General features: G+C 53.5%; 1 long non-coding RNA gene across 1 annotated transcript; it reads left to right on the top strand.

Moving 5' to 3' along the window:
- The first annotated feature begins 1,822 nt into the window (after positions 1-1,822).
- Positions 1,823-20,798, top strand: LOC311532957. The gene is made up of 3 exons (XR_014714479.1): positions 1,823-1,908; positions 19,465-19,670; positions 20,224-20,798. It is a non-coding gene; the product is annotated as an uncharacterized lncRNA (long non-coding RNA).
- Positions 20,799-24,563: the final 3,765 nt, after the last annotated feature.

The following is a 24,563-nucleotide window of genomic DNA, read 5'->3' on the forward strand; positions in this document are numbered from 1 at the left end:
GTTGGTGCCTACCCTGTTGTGGTACAAAATAATCCTTACCTGCTGCAAGGCAGAGCTGTGTGTCAGTCGCACCCGCTGACTTCCACAGGGCCCCAGCCTGCCCTGGCTGCTTTAGCTCTCCTGACTTGAGAGCCTGTGTGGTTGGAGCGCGCGGTGCGGAGTTCAGATCCTAGTGGGAATCTCTGGCTGACTCGTGGAGTATTTCTGGTGGGGTTGGTGGTGCGTGAAGCCTGTGCACCATGCTGTGACCCCACTCCTGAGGGATAATGGTCTCTAATGTGTATGTCCCACGGCCTTCTACTGGAATATGCCAGAATTGCTCCCCTCTAATGGCTCCTCAGGGCCGGCCGGCCGGGTCCCTGGGGCTGACAGTTACTGGTGTCGGAAGCTGCGAGTTCGAATGCTGCCAGCTGCGCCGGCTGCCTGTGCTGTGCAGAGGGCGCGTGGCTGCGGGGCCCAGCAGCGCTCGGCACGGATCACTGTGATCGCGGGCAGCTCTCCAGAGAGCAAAGGGCTTGGCAAATGATTTGTGGCAGAGCGGAGATGACAGGGTGACCGGGAACATATGCTTTTGGTGTTTAATTTGTTGAAGGCAAATTGCTATTCACAGCTCTGGCTCCCCAGCAGGGCCGGTGCCTGCGGTGGCGAGGGCTGATTGGAGCAGCTCCTGCCTGCAGAATTGGCCCGGGGAAGATTGCAAGGAGTCGGTGCGCTGCTAACGTAGCACTCCCCTGGGGCCAGCCCCTTCATCGAGGCTGACCAGACAGCAAGTGTCAAAAATTGGGACAGGAGGTGGGGGGTAATAGGTGCCTATGTGAAAAAAGACACAAAAATCGGGACTGGCCCTATAAAATCGGGACATCTGGTCACCCTACCTTCATCTATCCCCTCAGAGGCTCAATCCGGGCCTGAAGCATCCCTTGACCAGCTGTGGGTGCGAGCATCCTCCATTTCCCTGCACGCTGGGGAGAGACAAGTGACGAATCTGCTGGGTCAGGCCCCGGAATGTCAGGCTGGCCCCCCCAGGGCAGCGTGCGTGCCACAATGCTGGGTGTGGCCTGGGGTACCCTGCCTGGCCAGGGGGTGGGGGGGAGGGTGAATGAGACACATGAAGGCCGGGGAGAATGGAGATGGGGAGGGAAGAAGCAGAGGCTGGGCAGGGTCGGGGAAGCTGCAAGCAAGGAGGGGGAGGATGGGGTCCAGGAAAACAGATGATGGTGGGCCCGGGCTGCTGCCTGGGTTCATCTCCCTTTCCCGCATACCCCAGCGAGTGATGCTGGGTGGTGCTGAGTGCCCTCCCACCCTGCTAGAGTCACCAGTGGTGCTCAGCACCATGCAGGATCAAACCTATGCAGGCATGTTATTGTCTTAGTGGTGCCAGCAAACCGGGTCCGTACAGGGGGCACCACTGGTCCCAGCAGCTCTGCTCATGGCCGTAAAAGCTCGAGACTGTGCAGGGTCAGGCTCATTCAGAAGCCATTTAGTCTCTTTACAAGGGTGGTGATTTATGTCAGCCTGCCCCCTGCTGGCCATAGGAAAATGGGCACCCCAACCAGACTGGCCAGGCATGTCTGAGGAGCAGGCCGGGGGCTGCTTGGGCTGTGCATTGCAGGAGGAGTCCTAACCCCCTGCTCTAATGACGGCAGTAACCCAGGGTGGCCTAATAGAAGGGGCCTCCCCAGAGTGGTGGGGCTGGTGGGGAGCCCTCTGCTCCCCCAGCCTCTGGATGTGCAGCTCTGTGCTCCAGCCCCCGAAGGGGAGGGGAAGGTCTCTGATGATGAGCTATTCATCGCCTGGGAACAATCCCAGTTCCCTCAGCTATTCATATTTCAGCTCAGCTCCCAGCCCTCAGGGCAGAAAATCAAAGCCTATGAGCCTCAAATTCCCACCTCTGCCCAGGGACGGCAGGTTTGTATAATTCTTGGTGGTGCCCAGAACCTGCCCCTGCCCAAACTCTGCCCCCCCACCTGCCCAAGGCTCTGGGAGGGAGTTTGGGTAGGGGAGGAGGTCTGGGGTACAGGCCCTAGGCTGGGGCAGGGGATTGGGGTGCAGGCTCTGGGAGGGAGTTTGGGGATGGGAGGGGGGCGGAGGGAGGGGTGCAGGGGTGAGGGCTGTGGGGTGTGGTTGCAGATGAGGGGATTGGGGTGTGGGAGGGGCTCTGGGTGAGAGTAGGAGTGTGGGGGGTGTGGGATCTGTCTGGGGCTGGGGGGGTTAGGGGCTTAGAGAGGCTCAGGGCTAAGGCAGAGGGTTGGAGTGCAGGGGGATGAGGGCTCCGGCTGGGACTGGGGATGAGGAGTTTGGGGTGCTGGAGGGGCTCAGGGCTGGGGCAGAGGGTTGGGGTGGGGGGGGATGAGGGCTCTGGCTGGGACTGGGAATAAGATGTTTGGGGTGTTGAAGGGGCTCAGGGCGAGGGCAGAGGGTTGAGGGTGCAGTGGGGGGATGAGGGCTCTGGCTGGGGGTGTGGGCTCTGGGGTGGGGCAGGGCTGGGGATGAGGAGTTTGGGGTGCAGGCAGGCTGCTCCGGGACAGGGGCCAGAGAGGAGGACTCCCCCCAGCCCTTTCCCTGCTGGCAGCAGCGAGCTCTGGGGGAGGAGCCCCCCTTTCCCGCCCCCCCAGCAGCACACTCCCCCCCACCACTGTCCCTGCATGTGCTCCGAGGGCCCCTCTCAGGCCCAGGAATCTCCCTCGCCTCCCCCGTGGTGGGTGCCGGGGGGCGCTGCGTGCGCCTCCCCCCCTGCTGTTGTCCCTGACCGTAGCCTCACTGGGGGCGAGGGATGGGGCTGCCCCTTGCCCAGCGTGGGGCAGGAGCGGTGACTGCGGGCGGGGCCCCTGTGCGGGTGGAGGGTCCCGGCGGAAAAGGGCAGGGTCTGAGGGAGAAGGGCCGGCTCAGAGTCAGTCTGCCCTGGCCGTGGAGTTAGGGGCATTGGGACTCTGCGGCAGCAGCTGCTGCAGGGAGGCGGCAGGGAGCTGCAGGGCAGAGGCAGGGCCGCTGGGCTGGGGTGCCTGTGGGCAGCAAGGGGAGGCCGGGTGACACCCGTAGGAGGCGTGGGGGATGGGGGGGACACTCAGCCCCAAATATGGGTGGAGCTGGGCCCCTGGGCTCTGAATATTGCTGGTGCCAAGGCACCAGGTGGAGATAGAACTCATGCCTATGCCATGATTAATTACACTCATTAGCAGCCGGCCTTGGAGGAGGAGCCAGAGAGAGGCATGCTGTGCCTCACTGCCCTGGGCATCTGGAGGCCTGAGAGAGAAGAGAGGCTTGTTTCTGGGATCCACCTTCAACAGATGCTCTGGGGACCCTCCACGGGTGCCTGGGCCAGGTCACAAAGTCTCTGGTCTCTCTGGCTGGAACTCGCAACACACCAGCCGGACACAGACCGGGGCACATGGGCTCCTTCTAGAGCCAGGAACTGGATTCCAGTGCCCCACCCCCAATAGTCTGTGCAAAACTAGAGGGGTGACCCACTGAAGGCTCTTTATGGGGGCACATCCCTTGTTGCCACCCTTTCATCTTCATCTCACCCCCTTGCTTCTCACTCACCCTCTGCTCTCTCTCCGTCTGTCACTAAAGAGTTAACTCTGATGAGCCACATTCCTCAGCCCATCTCCAGAGCTAGCCAAGGCTGCCTGCTGGCAGGATAATTGCACCTTCCTGTTTTAATTGGCCCGAGGCAGAGCTGTCATGGTAATTGAGCCTGGAGACCAAGGAGGCTGCCTGGGCTCATTATTCCCTGCAATTCAGCTCAGCTCCTTGTAACTAGGGCCTGTCTGGGCAGGAGGTCGCTCCACGGTTGCAGGTGAAGGGACAGTGGGCGTGGAATGGCTGTTAGTGCAGCCCACAGCCCGCATTCCTCGGCACAGGAGACACTCACAGTCAGAGAGAGCCCTTGCAGAAGGAGCTTAGCCCAGCCAGGTCCCCGTGCTGGGGAGTGACTGAACCGGACATGTGCTCTGTCTCTGTGGCTGTAGCAGAGAGGGAGAGACAAGGCCTCCCCTGACCCTTGACTGGGAGCGTTCCTAGAAAATGCCTGCCCTGCTTCCAAGCACATGGACAAAATGTCACCAAACAGGCCTTGCTCCTAACCCATCCAGAGATGGCTTAAATCCCCTTATCACCAGACATTAATGGTAATCTGGTCCCAGGCAAGTCTCCCAGAAGCCAGATGCCCCCAGGGGGAAGGAGAGGTCAGAACAGAAGTTCCCAGGGCCTGGGGAGTGGAGGAGCTGCCATGGATGCTCCAGTCAGACACAGTGAGTGCCACCCATGAAGGTCACATCCTCAGCCAACGTACATTGGCTTTGCTCCATTGGAGCCACCTGCTGGGGATCTGGCTCAAGCCTTCACAGTTCTTCGCAGGAGTAGCTCCGTTACTCCCATTTCACAGATGGGGAAACTGAGGCACAGCGAGGCGACTTAGAATCATAGAACATCAGGGTTGGAACGGACCCCAGGAGGTCATCTAGTCCAACCCCCTGCTCAAAGCAGGACCAATCCCCAACTAAATCATCCCAGCCAGGGCTTTGTCAAGCCTGACCTTAAAAACTTCTAAGGAAGGAGATTCCACCACCTCCCTAGGCAACGCATTCCAGTGTTTCACCACCCTCCTAGTGAAAAAGTTTTTCCTAATATCCAACCTAAACCTCCCCCACTGCGACTTGAGACCATTACTCCTCGTTCTGTCATCTGCTACCACTGAGAACAGTGTAGATCCATCCTCTTTGGAATCCCCTTTCAGGTAGTTGAAAGCAGCTATCAAATCCCCCCTCATTCTTCTCTTCCGCAGACTAAACAATCCCAGTTCCCTCAGCCTCTCCTCATAAGTCATGTGTTCCAGTCCCCTAATCATTTTTGTTGCCCTCCACTAGACACTTTCCAATTTTTCCACATCCTTCTTGTAGTGTGGGGCCCAAAACTGAACACACTACTCCAGATGAGGCCTCACCAATGTCGAATAGAGGGGAATGAACACGTCCCTCGATCTGCTGACAATGCCCCTACTTATACATCCCAAAATGCCATTGGCCTTCTTGGCAACAAGGGCACACTGTTGACTAATATCCAGCTTCTGGTCCACTATCACCCCTAGGTCCTTTTCTGCAGAACTGCTGTCTAGCCATTCGGTCCCTAGTCTGTAGCGGTACATGGGATTCTTCCGTCCTAAGTGCAGGACTCTGCACTTGTCCTTGTTGAACTTCATCAGATTTCTTTTGGCCCAATCCTCTAATTTGTCTAGGGCCCTCTGTATCCTATCCCTACCCTCTAGCGTATCTACCTCTCCTCCCAGTTTAGTGTCATCTGCAAACTTGCTCAGGGTGCAATCCACGCCATTCTCCAGATCATTTATGAAGATATTGAACAAAACCGGCCCCAGGACCGACCCTTGGGGCACTCCACTTGATAGCGGCTGTCAACTAGACATGGAGCCATTGATCACTACCCGTTAAGCCCGACAATCTAGCCAGCTTTCTATCCACCTTATCGTCCATTCATCCAGCCCATACTTCTTTCACTTGCTGGCAAGAATACTGTGGGAGACCGTGTCAAAAGCTTTGCTAAAGTCAAGGAACAACACGTCCACTGCTTTCCCCACATCCACAGAGCCAGTTATCTCGTCATAGAAGGCAATTAGATTAGTAAAGCATGACTTGCCCTTGGTGAATCCATGCTGACTGTTCCTGATCACTTTCCTCTCCTCTAAGTGCTTCAGAATTGATTCCTTGAGGACCTGCTCCATGATTTTTCCAGGCACTGAGGTGAGGTTAACTGGCCTGTAGTTCCCAGGATCCTCCTTCTTCCCTTTTTTAAAGATGGGCACTATATTAGCCTTTTTCCAGTCATCCGGGACCTTTCCCGATCGCCATGAGTTTTCAAAGATAATGGCCAATGGCTCTGCAATCACATCCGCCAACTCCTTTAGCACTCTCGGATGCAGCGTATCCGGCTCCCTGGACTTGTGCTCGTCCAGCTTTTCTAAATAGTCCGGAACCACTTCTTTCTCCACAGAGGACTAGTCACCTCCTCCCCATGCTGTGCTGCCCAGTGCAGTAGTCTGGGAGCTGACCTTGTTCGTGAAGACAGAGGCAAAAAAAGCATTGAGTACATTAGCTTTTTCCACATCCTCTGTCACTAGGTTGCCTCCCTCATTCAGTCAGGGGCCCACACTTTCCTTGACTTTCTTCTTGTTGCTAACATACCTGAAGAAACCCTTCTTGTTACTCTTAACATCTCTTGCTAGCTGCAACTCCAGGTGTGATTTGGCCTTCCTGATTTCACTCCTGCATGCCCGAGCAATATTTTTATACTCTTACCTGGTCATTTGTCCAATCTTCCACTTCTTGTAAGCTTCTTTTTTGTGTTTAAGATCAGCAAGGATTTCACTGTTAAGCCAAGCTGGTCGCCTGCCATATTTACTATTCTTTCTACACTTTGGGATGGTTTGTCCCTGTAACCTCAATAAGCATTCTTTAAAATACAGCCAGCAATCCTGGACTCCTTTCCTCCTCATGTTATTCTCCCAGGGGATCCTGCCCATCAGTTCCCTGAGGTTGTCAAAGTCTGCTTTTCTGAAGTCCAGGGTCCGTATTCTGCTGCTCTTCTTTCTTCCCTGTGTCAAGATCCTGAACTCGACCATCTCCTGGTCACTGCCTCCCAGGTTCCCATCCACTTTAGCTTCCCCTACTAATTCTTCCCGGTTTGTGAGCAGCAGGTCAAGAAGAGCTCTGCCCCTAGTTGGTTCCTCCAGCACTTGCACCAGGAAATTGTCCCCTCCACTTTCCAAAAACTTCCTGGGTTGTCTGTGCACCGCTCTATTGCTCTCCCAGCAGATATCAGGGTGATTGAAGTCTCCCATGAAAACCAGGGCCTGCAATTTAGTAACTTCCGTGAGTTGCCGGAAGAAAGCCTCGTCCACCTCATCCCCCTGATCCAGTGGTCTCTAGCAGACTTCCACCACGACATCACCCTTATTGCTCATGCTTCTAAACTTAATCCAGAGACTCTCAGGTTTTTCTGCAGTTTCATACTTGAGCTCTGAGCAGTCATACTGCTCCCTTACATACAATGCAACTCCCCCACCTTTTCTGCCCTGCTTGTCCTTCCTGAACAGTTTATGTCCATCCATGACAGTCTCCAGTCATGTGAGTTATCCCACCAAGTCTCTGTTATTCCAATCACATCATAATTCCTTGACTGTGCCAGGACTTCCAGTTCTCCTTGCTTGTTTCCCAGGCTTCTTGCATTTGTGTATAGGCACTTGAGATAACTTGCTGTTTGTCCTGCTTTGTTAGTATGAGGCAGGAGCCCTCCTCTTTCGCGTTCTCCTGCTCATGCTTCCTCCCGGTATCGCAGGTCCCCACTTTCCTCAGGGCTTTGGTCTCCTTCCCCCTAGTTTAAAGCCTTCCTCACTAGGTTAGCCAGCCTGCTTGCGAAGATGCTCTTCCCTCTCTTTGTTAGGTGGAGCCCGTCTCTGCCTAGCACTCCTTCTTGGAACACCATCCCATGGACAAAGAATCCAAAGCCTTCTCTCCAACACCACCTGCGTAGCCATTCGTTGACTTCCACGATTCGACGGTCTCTATCCAGGCCTTTTCCTTCCACGGGGAGGATGGACAAGAAGACAACTTGTGCCTCAAACTCCTTTATCCTTCTTCCCAGAGCCACGTCGTCTGCAGTGATCCGCTCAAGGTCATTCATGCCAGTATCATAGGTGCCCACGTGGAAAAGCAGGAAGGGGTAGCGATCCGAGGGCTTGATGACTCTCGGCAGTCTCTCCATCACATCACGAATCCTAGCTCCTGGCAAGCAGCAGACTTCTCGGTTTTCGCAGTCAGGGCAGCAGATAAATGACTCCGTTCCCCTGAGGAGAGAGTCCCCGACCACCACCACCCGCCTCCTCCTCCTGGGAGCGGTGGTCGTGGAACCCCCATCCCTGGGACAGTGCATCTCATGCCTTCCTATCGGCGGAGTCTGCTTCTGTTCCCGTCCCTCAGATGTATCATCTGGTCCACTCTCCGCTTTAGTACCTGTGGAGAGAACACGAAAACGGTTGCATACCTGTATCTGCCCTGCTGGTACATGGACGCTCCCCTTTCTTCTTCTGGAGGTCACATGCTGCCAAATTTCTTCCCCATCCTCCTGTCCCCGCTGCGCAGCCTGCTCTGAATCTTCAGAACCTTGTGCCCGTAGAAGCATATCCTGACGTCTGTCCAGGAAATCTTCAGTTTCTCTTATGCAACGCAGGGTCGATACCTGTTGCTCCAGACCTTGAACCTTCTCTTCCAATATGGAGACCAGCTTGCACTTTGTACAGACAAAGTCACTTCTGTCCTGTGGAAGAAAGACAAACATGGCACATCCAGTGCAGGTCACAACAGCTGAACGCTCCTCATCCATGTTACCTTCCTTCTACGAGCTTCCACAGGAGTTGTAGTAACTACTCAGAGAAACTGGCAAGATGTAAGGCTCAGTGGGCTCTCCCTGGGCGAACTCCCAGGCAAACTCCCTCTGTTAGCCTCTCTGCTGGTCGCTGGTTCGCAGCTGACTGGCTTTTTATAACAGTCAGGCCCACTCAAGGCTCACCTGGAACAAAGCACGCCCAATTCACACTTTTTTCAAACAACCAATCAAGCACACAGTCAAACTGTCAAACTGTTTTGACTTGCCTGATATCACACAGCGAGTCAGTGCCAGGGCTGGGAATGGGCTCCATGTCTCCTGAGCCCAGGTCTGGATGACAGCCACAAGCTCACCTGTCCCCACAGCATCACCCAATGGAACACTTGGCACACCCCACTCTCTTGCCAAGGTGCTGGCCTGCTCCCTGGGCAGTAGGGCTGGCCTGGCCACTCCGTTCCCAAACACCCCATAATGCTCCCACGGGCCATGGGAAGCGGGTTTCTCTCAGGCACAAAGCATCAGAGCAGCCCACCGCTGTGGGGAGCAAGTGGCCCTGAGACCTTGCTGCAGAGCTGAGAAGGGTGTGAGCAGCGAGGTGCTGTCAGCCAGGCCACTGTGTCCCAGCCCCCCCCCCATGCTGCTTGTGGCGACAGGGCAGTGGGGTTCACTGAGCTGAATGGCCTGGGCACTGAGCCTGGGAAACAAGTGCCCCGGGTCTCAGGGATCAGAGATGGGCCCAAGCACAAGCTTTGCTACTGGGCCCGGAGAGGCTGGTCCCAGATCTGAGCCCCAGGGGGTCGGTCCAGGCCCCTTCTCTGCTGGAGTCACCCAGGAGGTGGCCTCACACCGAGGCACTTGCTTTTGCTGGGGGGCAGCAGCTGGGGAAGGGCGGCGCTGCCTGTTCTGGGGGGTTGGGGATCGTTTCCTCACTGTTCACACCCACCCAGCCCCCTGCCTGTTTAGCCAGCATGACTCCCCTCCCTGCAATGATCCAGGAGGGGCCCTTAGAGCCTGGCCTTGGTGCTGCTTGGCGCCCCAGCCGCAGGGGGCTGCATGCCCTGGCTGCCACTCCACTCCGGTATGGCTTGAGGCTGGTCCACAGATCTGCAGCTCTCAGGGCAGCAGAATGCAAGTGGATGTGACAGCCCCAGAGCCTGAGGGCCTCTGCTTATCCCCAGAGCAGGCACATCATTGGCAGGGCCAGGGCATGCATCACACCCGGCACTGTGCTGTCACCCCCCCAGCCCTGCCCCACTCTGTGCTCCCCTGCTGCAGTCAGGGTGAGGCGCAGGGCTGGAGGGGAGGCTGGGAAGCACCTGCCAGGAAGCTGGTCCTTCTGGGTGCGCAGGTCCTCCTCCTGGGGAGGAACTACTGAGCCCAGAACTCAACCAAAGTCGGGGGACAACACAGAAAAAAAAAACCAGGAACAGGTGTGGGGGTCAAAGGGCCAAAACTAGGGAACCAGAAGGGGACACCAAGCAGAGAACCCCGGACAGCACCCACTGCTCCTCAAAAGCATCCAAGGAGACAGCGGACGCCGCCCAGAGGAACTCTGCCGGGATGTGTGAACGGATGAAAGAACGAAAACAGGCCACACAGTCTCTGGCCCTCCCCTCAGCCAACCTCCTCTCCCTGGTGTTATAAAAGGCCACATTGGCCGTGGCTAGGAGGTTGATGAGGTGGTCCCTCGACTTCGTGGGGCCACGGATGTGTTGAGCATGTATAAAAAGGTGCAGGGAACAGTGCAGCCAGAGCCTCAACAAGAGGTTCTGGAGGAGCCGGAAGAGGGGCTGCAACCTGGCGCACTGCAGATAGACGTGCACCAGGGTCTCCTGCACACCGCAAAAAGGGCAGGCGTCAGGAAGAGGGGTGAACTGTGCCAGGTACACGCCCCTGCTCATGGCTCCATGGAGGAACCACCAACTAATGTCCCTGGCGGGCCGTGGAACCAGGATGGAATACAGACTGGCCCACCGGGGTCCCCCACCCCCTGCAACTGGTAGGACGCGAGGGTGGGGAAATGAAGAATGTGGAGCTCGAGCATGTAGAGATGGTCCCATGGCGTGGTTCGGAAGTGAACCGGCTGCAAATCGCGCAGCCACCTTGAGGTACAGAGGGGTGGGGGCCGAGAGGACTCACAGGGCAGGGGCCGGATGAAGAGATCCGGATGGCCCAGGGTAAGGGGCGGGTGGGGGATACTCTCTCTCAGGACCCACTCGAGAAAAGACTGAAAAGTGGACAATAAGGCTGCCTCCACCTCCCGAAGTACACGCTGGGGGTACCAAGGGTGGAGAGCCCCATTGCCTACTGAGCGCATAGGCACCCACCCAGTCCCCCCGGTCATAGTCCAGGAGGTCACCGATCCTGGTAACTTCCACCAGGCTCACCGAGTGGGGACTCCGCCACCTGTACATAAAGATGAAGATTGTGTGGCAGGGGCTCTGCGAGGAGATCCGCCCCCTTGGTGGGTACCATGGACCTGGTCGCTGAAACCAGCTTCCAGTTCCGGAGAAGGTCCTGGTAGAAAACTGGCAGCTCGGAGAGGTCTCGCGGAAGACCTCTCAGATGGAGAGAAAAGAGCTGCCGGCCGTATTGGAGCCCTCGCAGGCAGCGGAGGAAGGTGTGCACCAACGTGCTCCACGCCCAGCTACCTGCACCATAAAGGAGCCTCTGCAGGGCCTGGAGGCGGAAGACATGGACCTGCATGTGCATACACGTCAGGCCCTGTCCTCCCTCCTCCAGGGGGAGATGGAGAACCCCCGCAGAGACCCAGTGCAGCCCTGGCCCAAAGACTCCAGAACCAGCTTCTGGAGCCAGGCCAGGAACCCTGGGGCCGCCAGGAAGCTGGTGCCAGGGAAGCAGCTGAGGCAGAGCTGCTGCTCCCAGTGCCATGTGGTGATGGGATCCTGGCAGGGCTCCAGCAATGGCTGAGCAGTCTGAATCCCCTGGGTAGTGGCGGGGCTGATGCTCCTCTCCAGGGAGATGGAGGGCTTGGGGCGCCTCCCAGCCTGCACAGAGCATGGGGATGTCTCTCCTCTGGCAGCTGCCCACCTAGGGCCAGTCCTGCTGCTTCTCTCCTCATTGGCTACAAGGGCCATCATGATCATAGAATCATAGAACTGGAAGGGACCTTGACAGGTCATCTAGTCCAGTCCCCTGCACTCGTGGCAGGACTAATTATCTATACCATCCTTGACAGGTGTTTGTCCAACCTGCTCTTAAAAATCCCCAATGATGGAGATTCCTAGGCAATTTATTCCAGTGCTTAACCACCTGACAGGAAGTTTTTCCTAATGTCCAACCTAAACCTCCCTTGCTGCAATTTTAGCCCATTGCTTCTTGTCCGATCATCAGAGTTTAAGAAAAACAATGTTTCTTCCTCCTCCTTGTAGCAACCTTTTACATACTTGAAAACTGTAATCATGTCCCCTCTCAGTCTTCTCTCTTCCAGACTAAACAAACCCAAGTTTTTCAATCTTCCTTCATCGGTCATATTTTCTAGACCTTTAATCATTTGTATTGCTCTTCTCTGAACTCTCTGCAATTTGTCCACATCCATCCTGAAATGTGGTGCCCAGAACTGGACACAATACTCCAGCTGAGGCCTAATCAGAGCAGAGTAAAGCGGAAGAATTACTTCTTGTATTCTTGGTTACAACACTCCTGCTAATATGTCCCAGAATGATGTTCGCTTTTTTTGCAATTGTGCTACACTGTTGACTCATATTTAGCTTGTGGTCCACTGTGACCCCCAGATCCCTTTCCACAGTACTCTTTCCTAGGCAGTCATTTCCCATTTTGTATGTGTGCAACTGATCTTGCCCTCCCCACTCTATCTCTCTGCTCTCATCCCCTCCTGCCAGTCCTTTCACCGTGCTCCTTTCCACGCTCTCAGCTTCCACTCTTCGATTGTGACTCCCTGTCCCCGCCACCCTCCTGGGCTGAGTCCCTCTCCCCACCCTTCTGGCTGCCCAGGGCTTTGCCCAGCATTTGACTTGTCGCTCTCTGGGGCCCAGCGAGCTCAAGGGCAGGAATGGGCCCTTTGGTGGCTGCAGTTCCAGGAGCGGGTGCAGGGGTTCACACTGCCTGTGGGGCTTGAACAGGGCTAAAACCATCCTGCGCCTGGGCTGACTCAGCTGAGTGGAGGGCCCATGGCACGAGGCTTTGGCCTTCACATCGGATGGGCGGCTCTGAGGGGCCAGCTTCTCAGACAGCCTTGGGAGGAAGCTGCCCCATCCTCGCACTCAGCTGTATCGAAAATAAAGCTTGTCATTACAGCCCATGTTACCTAAGCCGTCTGGCTAGAGCAGTGACATCATGCACAGCTGGGCCCTGCACCCAGTGTAGAGGCCAAAGCCTGAGTGGGGACTCAGGTCCCCTCTCCCCTGCCATGGCTGGTGCTGCGGAGCTCAGCTTCCAGGGCCCTGTTTCCGGCTCTCCCCTGCCGCCAGCACTGGGCTGGCTCCCTCATGCCCCCTGCCTGACATGGCCTGTCTCCTCCCAGCCCGGGGCAAAGGGAGGGAGGAAGCTGGGTTGTATTGGAGCAGCGACAGGGAAGGAGGCAGGGCTGCTGGAGGGTGGGAGAGGGGGTGTCATTCTGGACCCTCCCAAGTTTCTCAACTTACTCAGACTCCCTGCTGTCAGCAGCCCTCCTCCCTCCCCAGGACAGCACAGCGCCCCCTAGTAGCAACAAACTGTCCGGCTAGGAGTAAACCAGCATCCTAGGGCTTAAATGGTCTGTTTGGGGGCAGGCTGGAATCCAGGCACGTTTTTGGTGAGGGGCCAAAGTGAACAGTGAGTCTTCACTCTCACTGCTAAGTAGCGCTGCTTCCAGCACTTCCTTGCCAAGAATCATAGAATCATAGAATATCAGGGTTGGAAGGGACCTCAGGAGGTCATCCAGTCCAACCCCCTGCTCAAAAGCAGGACCCATCCCCAATTAAATCATCCCAGCCAGGGCTTTCTCAAGCCTGACCTTAAAAACTTCTAAGGAAGGAGATTCCACCAACTCCCTAGGTAACGCATTCCAGTGTTTCACCACCCTCCTAGTGAAAAAGTTTTTCCTAATATCCAACCTAAACCTCCCCCACTGCAACTTGAGACCATTACTCCTTGTCCTGTCCTCTTCCACGACTGAGAATAGTCTAGAACCATCCTCTCTGGAACCACCTCTCAGGTAGTTGAAAGCAGCTATCCAATCCCCCCTCATTCTTTTCATCCGCAGACTAAACAATCCCAGTTCCCTCAGCCTCTCCTCATAAGTCATGTGTTCCAGACCCCTAATCATTTTTGTTGCCCTTCGCTGGACTCTCTCCAATTTATCCACATCCTTCTTGTAGTGTGGGGCCCAAAACTGGACACAGTACTCCAGATGAGGCCTCACCAATGTCGAATAGAGGGGGACGATCATGTCCCTCGATCTGCTGGCTATGCCCCTACTTATACATCCCAAAATGCCATTGGCCTTCTTGGCAACAAGGGCACACTGCTGACTCATATCCAGCTTCTCGTCCACTGTCACCCCTAGGTCCTTTTCCGCAGAACTGCTGCCTAGCCATTCGGTCCCTAGTCTGTAGCTGTGCATTGGGTTCTTCCGTCCTAAGTTCAGGACCCTGCACTTATCCTTATTGAACCTCATCAGATTTCTTTTGGCCCAATCCTCCAATTTGTCTAGGTCCCTCTGTATCCTATCCCTGCCCTCCAGCGTATCTACCACTCCTCCCAGTTTAGTATCATACGCAAATTTGCTGAGAGTGCAATCCACACCATCCTCCAGATCATTTATGAAGATATTGAACAAAACCGGCCCCAGGACCGACCCCTGGGGCACTCCACTTGACACTGTCTGCCAACTAGACATGGAGCCATTGATCACTACCCATTGAGCCCGACGGACCAATCCCTTCCCCGGGTGAGAGCAACAAGGTGCCCAGCACGGCAGCAGCCCCTCCTCCATCTCAGCAGTCAGCCCACTTCCCCCTCCCCATTCACCTCCCTGTGGTGGACTCGCCCAGGTCTTGATGGGATCATTTAAAGGTGACCAGCAAAGGGGGAAATTCAGCCACTTTGTGCCTTGTGTTTGCTGATGCAGGACGAGCCCAAAGGGGGTTGTGTTAAAAAGTAATAAAGGTTTATTTTTATGTTAGGGATTCACATCTTGTCTAGCCCCAAAGAGTCACTGGGGTCTGGAGAGCTAGTGAAATTCCATCATCAAAGAGCTGCAGTGGCTGAGAGGGGAAGGAGATTTAATTAGGCTGCTTAAAACGCTGTGCTTTTGGTTTGTTTTTGTTAACACCTATTGAATAGCAATGGCCTATGAACTCTTTGGAGAAAGGTTTCAGAGTAACAGCCGTGTTAGTCTGTATTCGCAAAAAGAAAAGGAGGACTTGTGGCACCTTAGAGACTAACCAATTTATTTGAGCATAAGCTTTCGTGAGCTACAGTTCACTTCATCGGATGCATCCTGATGAGCAAGTGAGCTGTAGCTCACGAAAGCTTATGCTGAAATAAATTGGTTAGTCTCTAAGGTGCCACAAGTCCTCCTTTTCTCTTTGGAGAAAGGATGTCATTGTTAAACAGTCACCATTCCCCTCAGCCAACACCTTCAATTAAGGTGTGAGAACACACAATTCACATCTCTGGAGTCCCCCACAAGCCCTGCTAGAAGAGACAATGCTTCATGTTGGGGGTACTTCTAAGATTAAAAAAATAAAGAAGAAAAAACACCCTCTTTTGTGAGCTAAAACCTTTCAGGTCCTCTTCATAATAAGACTCTAATAATACCCCCATCAGCTCCCTCCTGCCCCAACTGCCTTCCACCCGCTAGTGGCCCCACCGTTCGGCACCTCCCCCTCCTTCCCCACACCTCCCACCCACCATGATCAGCTGTTTTACGGCATGCAGGAGGCACTGGGAGGGGGAGGAGCAGGGGGGCATGCTCAGGGGAGGGGGAGGAATAGGGTGGGAAGAGGCAGGACAGGGGTGTGGCAGGATAGGGGTGGGAAGAGGCAGGGTGGGGCCTTGGGGGAAGGGGTGGAGTGGGGGTGGGGCCTGGGGCAGGTCCGGGGGTTGAGTATCCCCCAGCACATTGGAAAGTTGGCACCAGTAGGACAGAAATCTGGAGGACTCCCCCCCAGCACTGTAGATGAAGAGCCTAGCAATCCTTTTGCTAAGGTTGCCTAAGCCTTGGTCTACACTAGGAGTTGAGGTTGAATTTAGCAGCGTTAAATCGATTTAACCGTGCACCCATCCACATGATGAAGCCCTTTTTTTCGACTTAAAGGGCTCTTAAAATCGATTTCCTTACTCCACCCCCGACAAGGGGATTAGCGCTGAAATCGGCCTTGCCGGGATGAATTTGGGGTACTGTGGACACAATTCGACAGTATTGGCCTCCGGGAGCTATCCCAGAGTGCTCCATTGTGACCGCTCTGGACAGCACTCTCAACTCAGATGCACTGGCCAGGTAGACAGGAAAAGGCCCACAAACTTTTGAATTTCAATTTCCTGTTTGGCCAGCATGGCGAGCTGCAGGTGAGTGCAGAGCTCATCAGCAGAGGTGACCATGATGGAGTCCCAGAATTGCAAAAGAGCTCCAGCATGGACTGAACAGGAGGTATGGGATCTGATCGCTGTATGGGGAGAGGAATCCGTGCTATCAGAACTCCGTTCCAGTTTTCAAAATGCCAAAACATTTGTCAAAATCTCCCAGGGCATGAAGGACAGAGGCCATAACAGGGACCTGAAGCAGTGCCGCGTGAAACTTAAGGAGCTGAGCCAAGCCTACCAGAAAATCAGAGAGGCAAACGGCTGCTCCGGATCAGAGCCCAAAACATGCTGCTTCTATGATGAGAAGCAGGAGCAGGAGTGCGCGAGAGGGGAGGGCTCCTGCCTCAGACTGAGAAAGAGGGAGGATCAGTGAGTTATCTTAAGTGCCGATACATAAATGCAAGAAACCTGGGAAACAAGCAGGGAGAACCGGAAGTCCTGGCACAGTCAAGGAATTATGATGTGATTGGAATAACAGAGGCTTGGTGGGATAACTCACATGACTGGAGTACTGTCATGGATGGATATAAACTGTTCAGGAAGGACAGGCAGGGCAGAAAAGGTGGGGGGAGTTGCCCTGTATGTAAGGGAGCAATAGGACTGCTCAGAGCTCAAGTATGAAACTGCAGAAAAACCTGAGAGTCTCTGGATTAAGTTTAGAAGCATGAGCAACAAGGGTGATGTCGTGGTGGGAGTCTGCTGTAGACCACCGGACCAGGGGGATGAGGTGGACGAGGCTATCTTACGGCAACTCACAGAAGTTACTAGATCCCAGGCCCTGGTTCTCATGGGAGACGTCAATCACCCTGATATCTGTTGGGAGAGCAATACAGCGGTGCACAGACAACCCAGGAAGTTTTTGGAAAGTGGAGGGGACAATTTCCTGGTGCAAGTGCTGGAGAAAGCAACAAAGGGCAGAGCTCTTCTTAACCTGCTGCTCACAAACCGGGAAGAAATAGTAGGGGAAGCTAAAGTGGATGGGAACCTGGGAGGCAGTGACCAGGAGATGGTCGAGTTCAGGATCCTGATACAGGGAAGAAAGAAGAGCAGCAGAATACAGACCCTGGACTTCAGAAAAGAAGACTTTGACAACCTCAGGGATCTGATGGGCAGGATCCCCTGGGAGAATAACATGAGGGGGAAAGGAGTCCAGGAGAGCTGGCTATATTTTAAAGAATCCTTATTGAGGTTACAGGGACAAGCCATTCCTATGTGTAGAAAGAATAGTAAATATGGCAGGCGACTAGCTTGGCTTAACAGTGAAATCCTTGCTGATCTTAAACACAAAAAAGAAGCTTTCAAGAAGTGGAAGATTGGACAAATGACCAGGGAAGAGTATAAAAATATTGCTCAGGCATGCAGGAGTGAAATCAGGAAGGCCAAATCACACCTGGAGTTGCAGCTAGCAAGAGATGTTAAGAGTAACAAGAAGGGTTTCTTCAGGTGTGTTAGCAACAAGAAGAAAGTCAAGGAAAGTGTGGGCCCCTTACTGAATGAGGGAGGCAACCTAGTGACAGAGGATGTGGAAAAAGCTAATGTATTCAATGCTTTTTTTGCCTCTGTCTTCACGAACTAGGTCAGCTCCCAGACTTCTGCACCGGGCAGCACAGCATGGGGAGGAGGTGACCATGTGGAGAAAGAAGTGGTTCCGGACTATTTAGAAAAGCTGGATGAGCACAAGTCCATGGGGCCAGATGCGCTGCATCAGAGAGTGCTAAAGGAGTTGGTGGATGTGATTGCAGAACCATTGGCCATTATCTTTGAAAACTCATGGCAATCGGGGGAAGTCCTGGACAACTGGAAAAAGGCTAATGTAGTGCCCATCTTTAAAAAAAGGAAGAAGGAGGATCCTGGGAACTACAGGCCAGTCAGCCTCACCTCAGTCCCCGGAAAAATCATGGAGCAGGTCCTCAAGGAATCAATTCTGAAGCACTTAGAGGAGAGGAAAGTGATCAGGAACAGTCAGCATGGATTCACCAAGGGCAAGTCCTGCCTGACTAATCTAATTGCCTTCTATGATGAGATTACTGGTTCTGTGGATGAAGGGAAAGCAGTGGATGTGTTGTTCCTTGACTTTAGCAAAGCTTTTGACACGGTCTCCCACAGTATTCTTGCCAGCAAGTTAAAGAAGTATGGGCTGGATGAATGGACTATAAGGTGGATAGAAAGTTGGCTAGATTTATCCACATCCACACTACAAGAAGGATGTGGATAAATTGGAGAGTGTCCAGCGAAGGGCAACAAAAATGATTAGGGGTCTAGAACACATGACTTATGAGGAGAGGCTGAGGGAGCTGGGATTGTTTAGCCTGCAGAAGAGAAGAATGAGGGGGGATTTGATAGCTGCTTTCAACTACCTGAAAGGGGGTTCCAAAGAGGATGGCTCTAGACTGTTCTCAATGGTAGCAGATGACAGAACGAGGAGTAATGGTCTCAAGTTGCAGTGGGGGAGGTTTAGATTGGATATTAGGAAAAACTTTTTCACTAAGAGGGTGGTGAAACACTGGAATGCGTTACCTAGGGAGGTGGTAGAATCTCCTTCCTTAGAAGTTTTTAAGGTCAGGCTTGACAAAGCCCTGGCTGGGATGATTTAACTGGGAATTGGTCCTGCTTCGAGCAGAGGGTTGGACTAGATGACCTTCAGGGGTCCCTTCCAACCCTGATATTCTATGATTCTATGATTTTATGAAGTGCAGAGTCCTGCACTTAGGACGGAAGAATCCCATGCACCGCTACAGACGAGGGACCGAATGGCTAGGCAGCAGTTCTGCAGAAAAGGACCTAGGGGTTACAGTGGACGAGAAGTTGGATATGAGTCAACAGTGTGCCCTTGTTGCCAAGAAGGCCAATGGCATTTTGGGATGTATAAGTAGGGGCATTGCCAGCAGATCGATGGACGTGATCGTTCCCCTCTATTCGACATTGGTGAGGCCTCATCTGGAGTAGTGTGTCCAGTTTTGGGCCCCACACTACAAGAAGGATGTGGAAAAATTGGAAAGCGTCCAGCGGAGGGCAATAAAAATGATTAGGGGACTGGAACACATGACTTATGAGGAGAGGCTGAGGGAACTGGGATTGTTTAGTCTGCAGAAGAGAAGAATGAGGGGGGATTTGATAGCTGCTTTCAACTACCTGAAGGGGGGTTCCAAAAAGGATGGATCTAGACTGTTCTCAGTGGTAGCAGATGACAGAACGAGGAGTAATGGTCTCAAGTCGCAGTGAGGGAGGTTTAGGTTGGATATTAGGACAATCTTTTTCACTAGGAGGGTGGTGAAACACTGGAATGCGTTGCCTAGGGAGGTGGTGGAATCTCCTTCCTTAGAAGTTTTTAAGGTCAGGCTTGACAAAGCTCTGGCTGGGATGATTTAATTGGGGATTGGTCCTGCTTTGAGCAGGGGGTTGGACTAGATGACCTCCTGAGTTCCCTTCCAACCCTGATATTCTATGATTCTATGAGCTGCATGCCATTTTAGGGGGTTCAGCCACCACTACCCCAGCCATGTTTTTTGACTCCTTCAGTGGAGATGGAGGCAACACCGAAGCAGGTTTTGGGGATGAGGAAGATGATGATGATGATGAGGTTGTAGATAGCTCACAGCAAGCAAGCGGAGAAACCTGTTTTCTCAAGAGCCAGGAACTGTTTCTCACCCTGGACCTGGAGCCAGTACCCCCCAAACCCACCCAAGGCTGCTTCCCGGACCCGCCAGACGGAGAAGGGACCTCTGGTGAGTGTACCTTTTAAAATACTATATATGGTTTAAAAGCAAGCATGTTTCATGATTAATTTGCCCTGGCATTTGTGGCTCTCCTGGATGTACTCCCAAAGCCTTCGCAAAAGGTTTCTGGGGAGGGCAGCCTTATTCCGTCCACCATGGTAGGACACTTTACCACTCCAGGCCAGTAGCACGTACTCGGGAATCATTGTGGAACAAAGCATTGCAGTGTACGTTTGGTGGCGTTCAAACAACATCCGTTCTTTATCTCTCTGTGTTATCCGCAGGAGATGAAATCATTCATGGTCACCTGGTTGAAATAGGGTGCTTTTCTTAAGGGGACATTCAGAGGTGCCCGTTCCTGCTGGGCTGTTTGCCTGTGGCTGAACAGAAATGTTCCCCTCTGTTAGCCATGGGGAGGGGGGAGGCAAAATGCGACCTTGTAACGAAAGCACATGTGCTATGTTTGTAATGTTAACAGCAAGGTTTACCGTGAAAGAGTGTACCCATTGTTCTATAAAATGTATCTTTTTAAATACCACTGTCCCTTTTTTTTCTCCACCAGCTGCATGTGCTTCAAGGATCACAGGATCTTCTCCTTCCCAGAGGCTAGCGAAGATTAGAAGGCGAAAAAAACACACTTGCGATGAAATGTTCTCTGAGCTCATGCTGTCATCCCACGCTGACAGAGCACAGACGAATGCGTGGAGGCAGACAATATCAGAGTGCAGGAAAGCACAAAATGACCGGGAGGAGAGGTGGCGGGCTGAGGAGAGTAAGTGGCAGGCTGAAGAGAGGGCTGAAGCAGAAAGGTGGCTGCAGCGTGATGAGAGGAGGCAGGATTCAATGCTGAGGCTGCTGGAGGATCAAACTAATATGCTCCAGCATATGGTTGAGCTGCAGGAAAGGCAGCAGGAGCACAGACCACTGCTACAGCCCCTGTGTAACCAACCACCCTCCTCCCCAAGTTCCATAGCCTCCTCACCCAGACGCCCAAGAACGCGGTGGGGGGCCTCCGGCCACCCAGCCACTCCACCCCAGAGGATTGCCCAAGCAACAGAAGTCTGGCATTCAATAAGTTTTAAACTTTTAAACTTTTAAAGTGCTGTGTGGCCTTGTCCTTCCCTCCTCCACCACGCCTCCTGGGCTACCTTGGTAGTTATCCCCCTATTTGTGTGATGAATTAATAAAGAATGCATGAATGTGAAGCAACAATGACTTTATTGCCTCTGCAAGCGGTGATCGAAGGGAGGAGGGGAGGGTGGTTAGTTTATAGGGAAGCAGAGTGAACCAAGCGGCTGGGGGTTTCATCAAGGACAAACAAACAGAACTTTCACATCATAGTCTGGCCAGTCATGAAAGTGGTTTTCAAAGCTTCTCTGAAGCGCACTGTGCCCTCCTGTGCTCTTCTAACCGCCCTGGTGTCTGGCTGCGCGTAACCAGTGGCCAGACGATTTGCCTCAACCTCCCACCCTGCCATAAACGTCTCCCCCTTACTCTCACAGATATTGTGGAGCACACAGCAAGCAGTAATAACAGTGGGAATATTGGTTTCACTGAGGTCTAACCGAGTCAGTAAACTGCGCCAGGGCGCTTTTAAACATCCAAATGCACATTCTACCACCATTCTGCACTTGCTCTGCCTGTAGTTGAACAGCTCCTGACTACTGTCCAGGCTGCCTGTGTATGGCTTCATGAACCATGGCATTAAGGGGTAGGCTGGGTCCCCAAGGATACATATAGGCATTTCAACATCCCCAACAGTTATTTTCTGGTCTGGGAATAAAGTCCTTTCCTGCAGCTTTTGAAACAGACCAGAGTTCCTGAAGATGCGAGCGTCATGAACCTTTCCGGGCCATCTCACGTTGATGTTGGTGAAACGTCCCTTGTGATCCACCAGAGCTTGCAGCACTATTGAAAAGTACCCCTTGCGGTTTATGTACTCGCCAGCTTGGTGCTCCGGTGCCAAGATAGGGATATGGGTTCCATCCATGGCCCCACCACAGTTAGGGAATCCCATTGCAGCAAAGCCATCCACTATGACCTGCACATTTCCCAGAGTCACTACCCTTGATATCAGCAGATCTTTGATTGCATTGGCTACTTGCATCACAGCAGCCCCCACAGTAGATTTGCCCACTCCAAATTGATTCCCAACTGACCGGTAGCTGTCTGGCGTTGCAAGCTTCCACAGGGCTATCGCCACTCGCTTCTCAACTGTGAGGGCTGCTCTCATCTTGATATTCTTGCCCCTCAGGGCAGGGGAAAGCAAGTCACAAAGTTCCATGAAAGTGACCTTACGCATGTGAAAGTTTCGCAGCCACTGGGAATCATCCCAGACCTGTAACACTATGCGGTCCCACCAACACTATGCTTGTTTCCCGAGCCCAGAATCGGCGTTCCACCGCATGAACCTGCCCCATTAGCACCATGATGCCCACATTGCCAGGGCCCGTGCTTTGAGGGAAGTCTGTGTCCATGTCCTCATCACTCTCGTCACCAAGCTGACGTTGCCTACTCGCCCGGTTTCGCTTTGCTAGGTTCTGGTGCTGCATATACTGCTGGATAGAGCGTGTGGTGTTTAATGTGCTCCTAATTGCCAAAGTGATCTGAGCAGGCTCCATGCTTGCCGTGGTATGGCGTCTGCACAGAAAAAAGGCGCGGAACGATTGTCTGCTATTGCCCTGATGGAGGGAGGAGCGACTGACAACATGGTTTACAGGGTTGGCTTACAGGGAATTAAATTCAACAAAGAGGGTGGCTTTGTGAGAAATTGAATGGCCCCCTCAAGGATAGAAGTCAAAACTGAGTTTAGCGGGCCGTGGATTTCACGGAGGGAGGGAGAAGAAAATGAATACAAAACAAATCTGGTCTATTTTTTGTTTTGATCCACTTCATCTATCTTTATACATCTTGCTGGCAGCAGACTGTGCAGTACGACCGCTAGCCATTGTCATCTCCTGGGTGCTCGGCAGAAGACGGTACAGTATGACTCCTGGCCATCGTCTTCTGCTGGCTGCTGATTAAAAGACAGTGCACTGCTGGTAGGACTGAATCGCCATGAGATGAAACTTAAAAGGGAATGACCTGGCTGAGTCACTCCCATGTTTGCCCAGGCGCCCCTGACCTCATCAAGGCTGGTTAAAAGAGCACCCAGGACTACGTCAACGATGGCTACCAGTCATACTGCACTGTCTGCTGCCAAAAAGGCAATGAGCGGCTGCTGTGTAGCAATGCAGTACCACGTCTGCCAGCACCCAGGAGACATATGGTGACAGTTAACTGAGCGGGCTCCATGCTTGCCGTGGTATGGCGTCTGCATGGGTAACTCAAGAAAAAAGGTGCAAAACGATTGTCTGCCCTTGCTTTCATTGAGGGAGGGAGGGAGGGAGGGAGGGAAGGGGGCCCTGATGACATGTACCCAGAACCACCCGCGACAATGTTTTTGACCCATCAGGCACTGGGATTTCTACACAGAATTCAAATGGGCAGCGGAGACTGCGGGAACTGTGGGATAGCTACCCACAGTGCAACGCTCTGGAAGTCGACAGTTGCCATGGTACTGTGGACACACTCCACCGACTACGTGCACTTAGACCATTTGTGTGGGGGGACACACAATCAACTGTATAAAAATGCTTTCTACAAAACCGACTTCTATAAATTCAACCTAATTTCGTAGTGTAGACATACCCTAAGGCTTTTCATTTGAAAGGGTCTCGTTGTTCTCACAGGAGCAGCTGCAGGCCTCCCAGCTGCAGGCCCCCCCAGGCCCTGGCATGTTACACACCCAATGAGAGACAGAGCCGGCCCCAGCGAGGTTACAATCTCTGTAGACAGAGAAGGGACATGCCACCCTCTCCATTTTGCACAAGAGAACTGAGCCCTGGGGAGAGTCACACTATTTACAGCATTGCCAGCTCTCACGATCTGTTTGACTTTTGTGATTCTGGGCTGGTTTTCAACCTGTCTCATGAAAACATGGTGGAAGGTGCCAGCTCATGAGTTTTCCCCTGTTCACAATGGCCGCCATCTCCTATCACTCTCAGTGGGCTGAAGCCAGCAAGATGCTGCCATTTCCCTACAGTCTGTCTCCCCTAATAGTGCTGGCTGCCACCTCCTGCTGCTTGCAGTGCGATTAAAGCCAAGCCCACCGGCAACGTGGCTGCTGTGCTAGGGGTCGCAGGGCCTGTGAGGAGCAGCAGGGACCCTGCGAAAAGGGAATGGGGAGAGTGAGGGGGGGCAGAGCACTGAGGGTAGCAGGAGGAAGTGGAGCAGGGGGAGGCAGGACAGGGTGGGGAGGAGAGTGAGGGCATCCAGAGTAGGGGAGGTATGGCAGGGGTGGGGAGGAAATCTGGGGGTGTCTGGCGCAGGGGAGGAGTGCGGGGGGGGTGAACACGGGGTTTGGAGCAGGGGAGGATGGGGGGGAGGTGAACACGGGGGGGTCTGGAACAGGGGGGAGGTGAACATGGGGCTCTTGAGCAGGGGAGGAGGGGGAGATGAAGATGGGGGTCTGGAGCTGAGGGGGGGTGAGGTGAGCATGGGGCCCTGGAGCAGGGGAGGAGATGAACATGGGGGTCTAGAGCGGGGGGGAGGGTGCTGCCCAATCTCAGGCAGTGAAGTGTGCGCAGGGAGGGGAAGGGCAGTGTTGCTTCTTGAAAACAACTAGGCCAGTCCCATATTGGTTTTACTGTGACATTATTGCTTCTAACAAATTTATTTGAGCATAAGCTTTCCTGAGCTACAGCTCACTTCATTGGATGCATTCAGTGGAAAATACAGTGGGGAGATTTATATACACAGAGAACATGAAACAGTGGGTGTTACCATACACACTGTAAGGAGAGTGATCACTTAAAATGAGCTAATACCAGCAGAAGAGGAGGGGTGGGAAGAAAACTTTTT

Source organism: Lepidochelys olivacea, assembly GCF_965140295.1.
Source record: "Lepidochelys olivacea isolate rLepOli2 genome assembly, chromosome: 18".
Taxonomy (NCBI): Eukaryota; Metazoa; Chordata; order Testudines; family Cheloniidae; genus Lepidochelys; species Lepidochelys olivacea.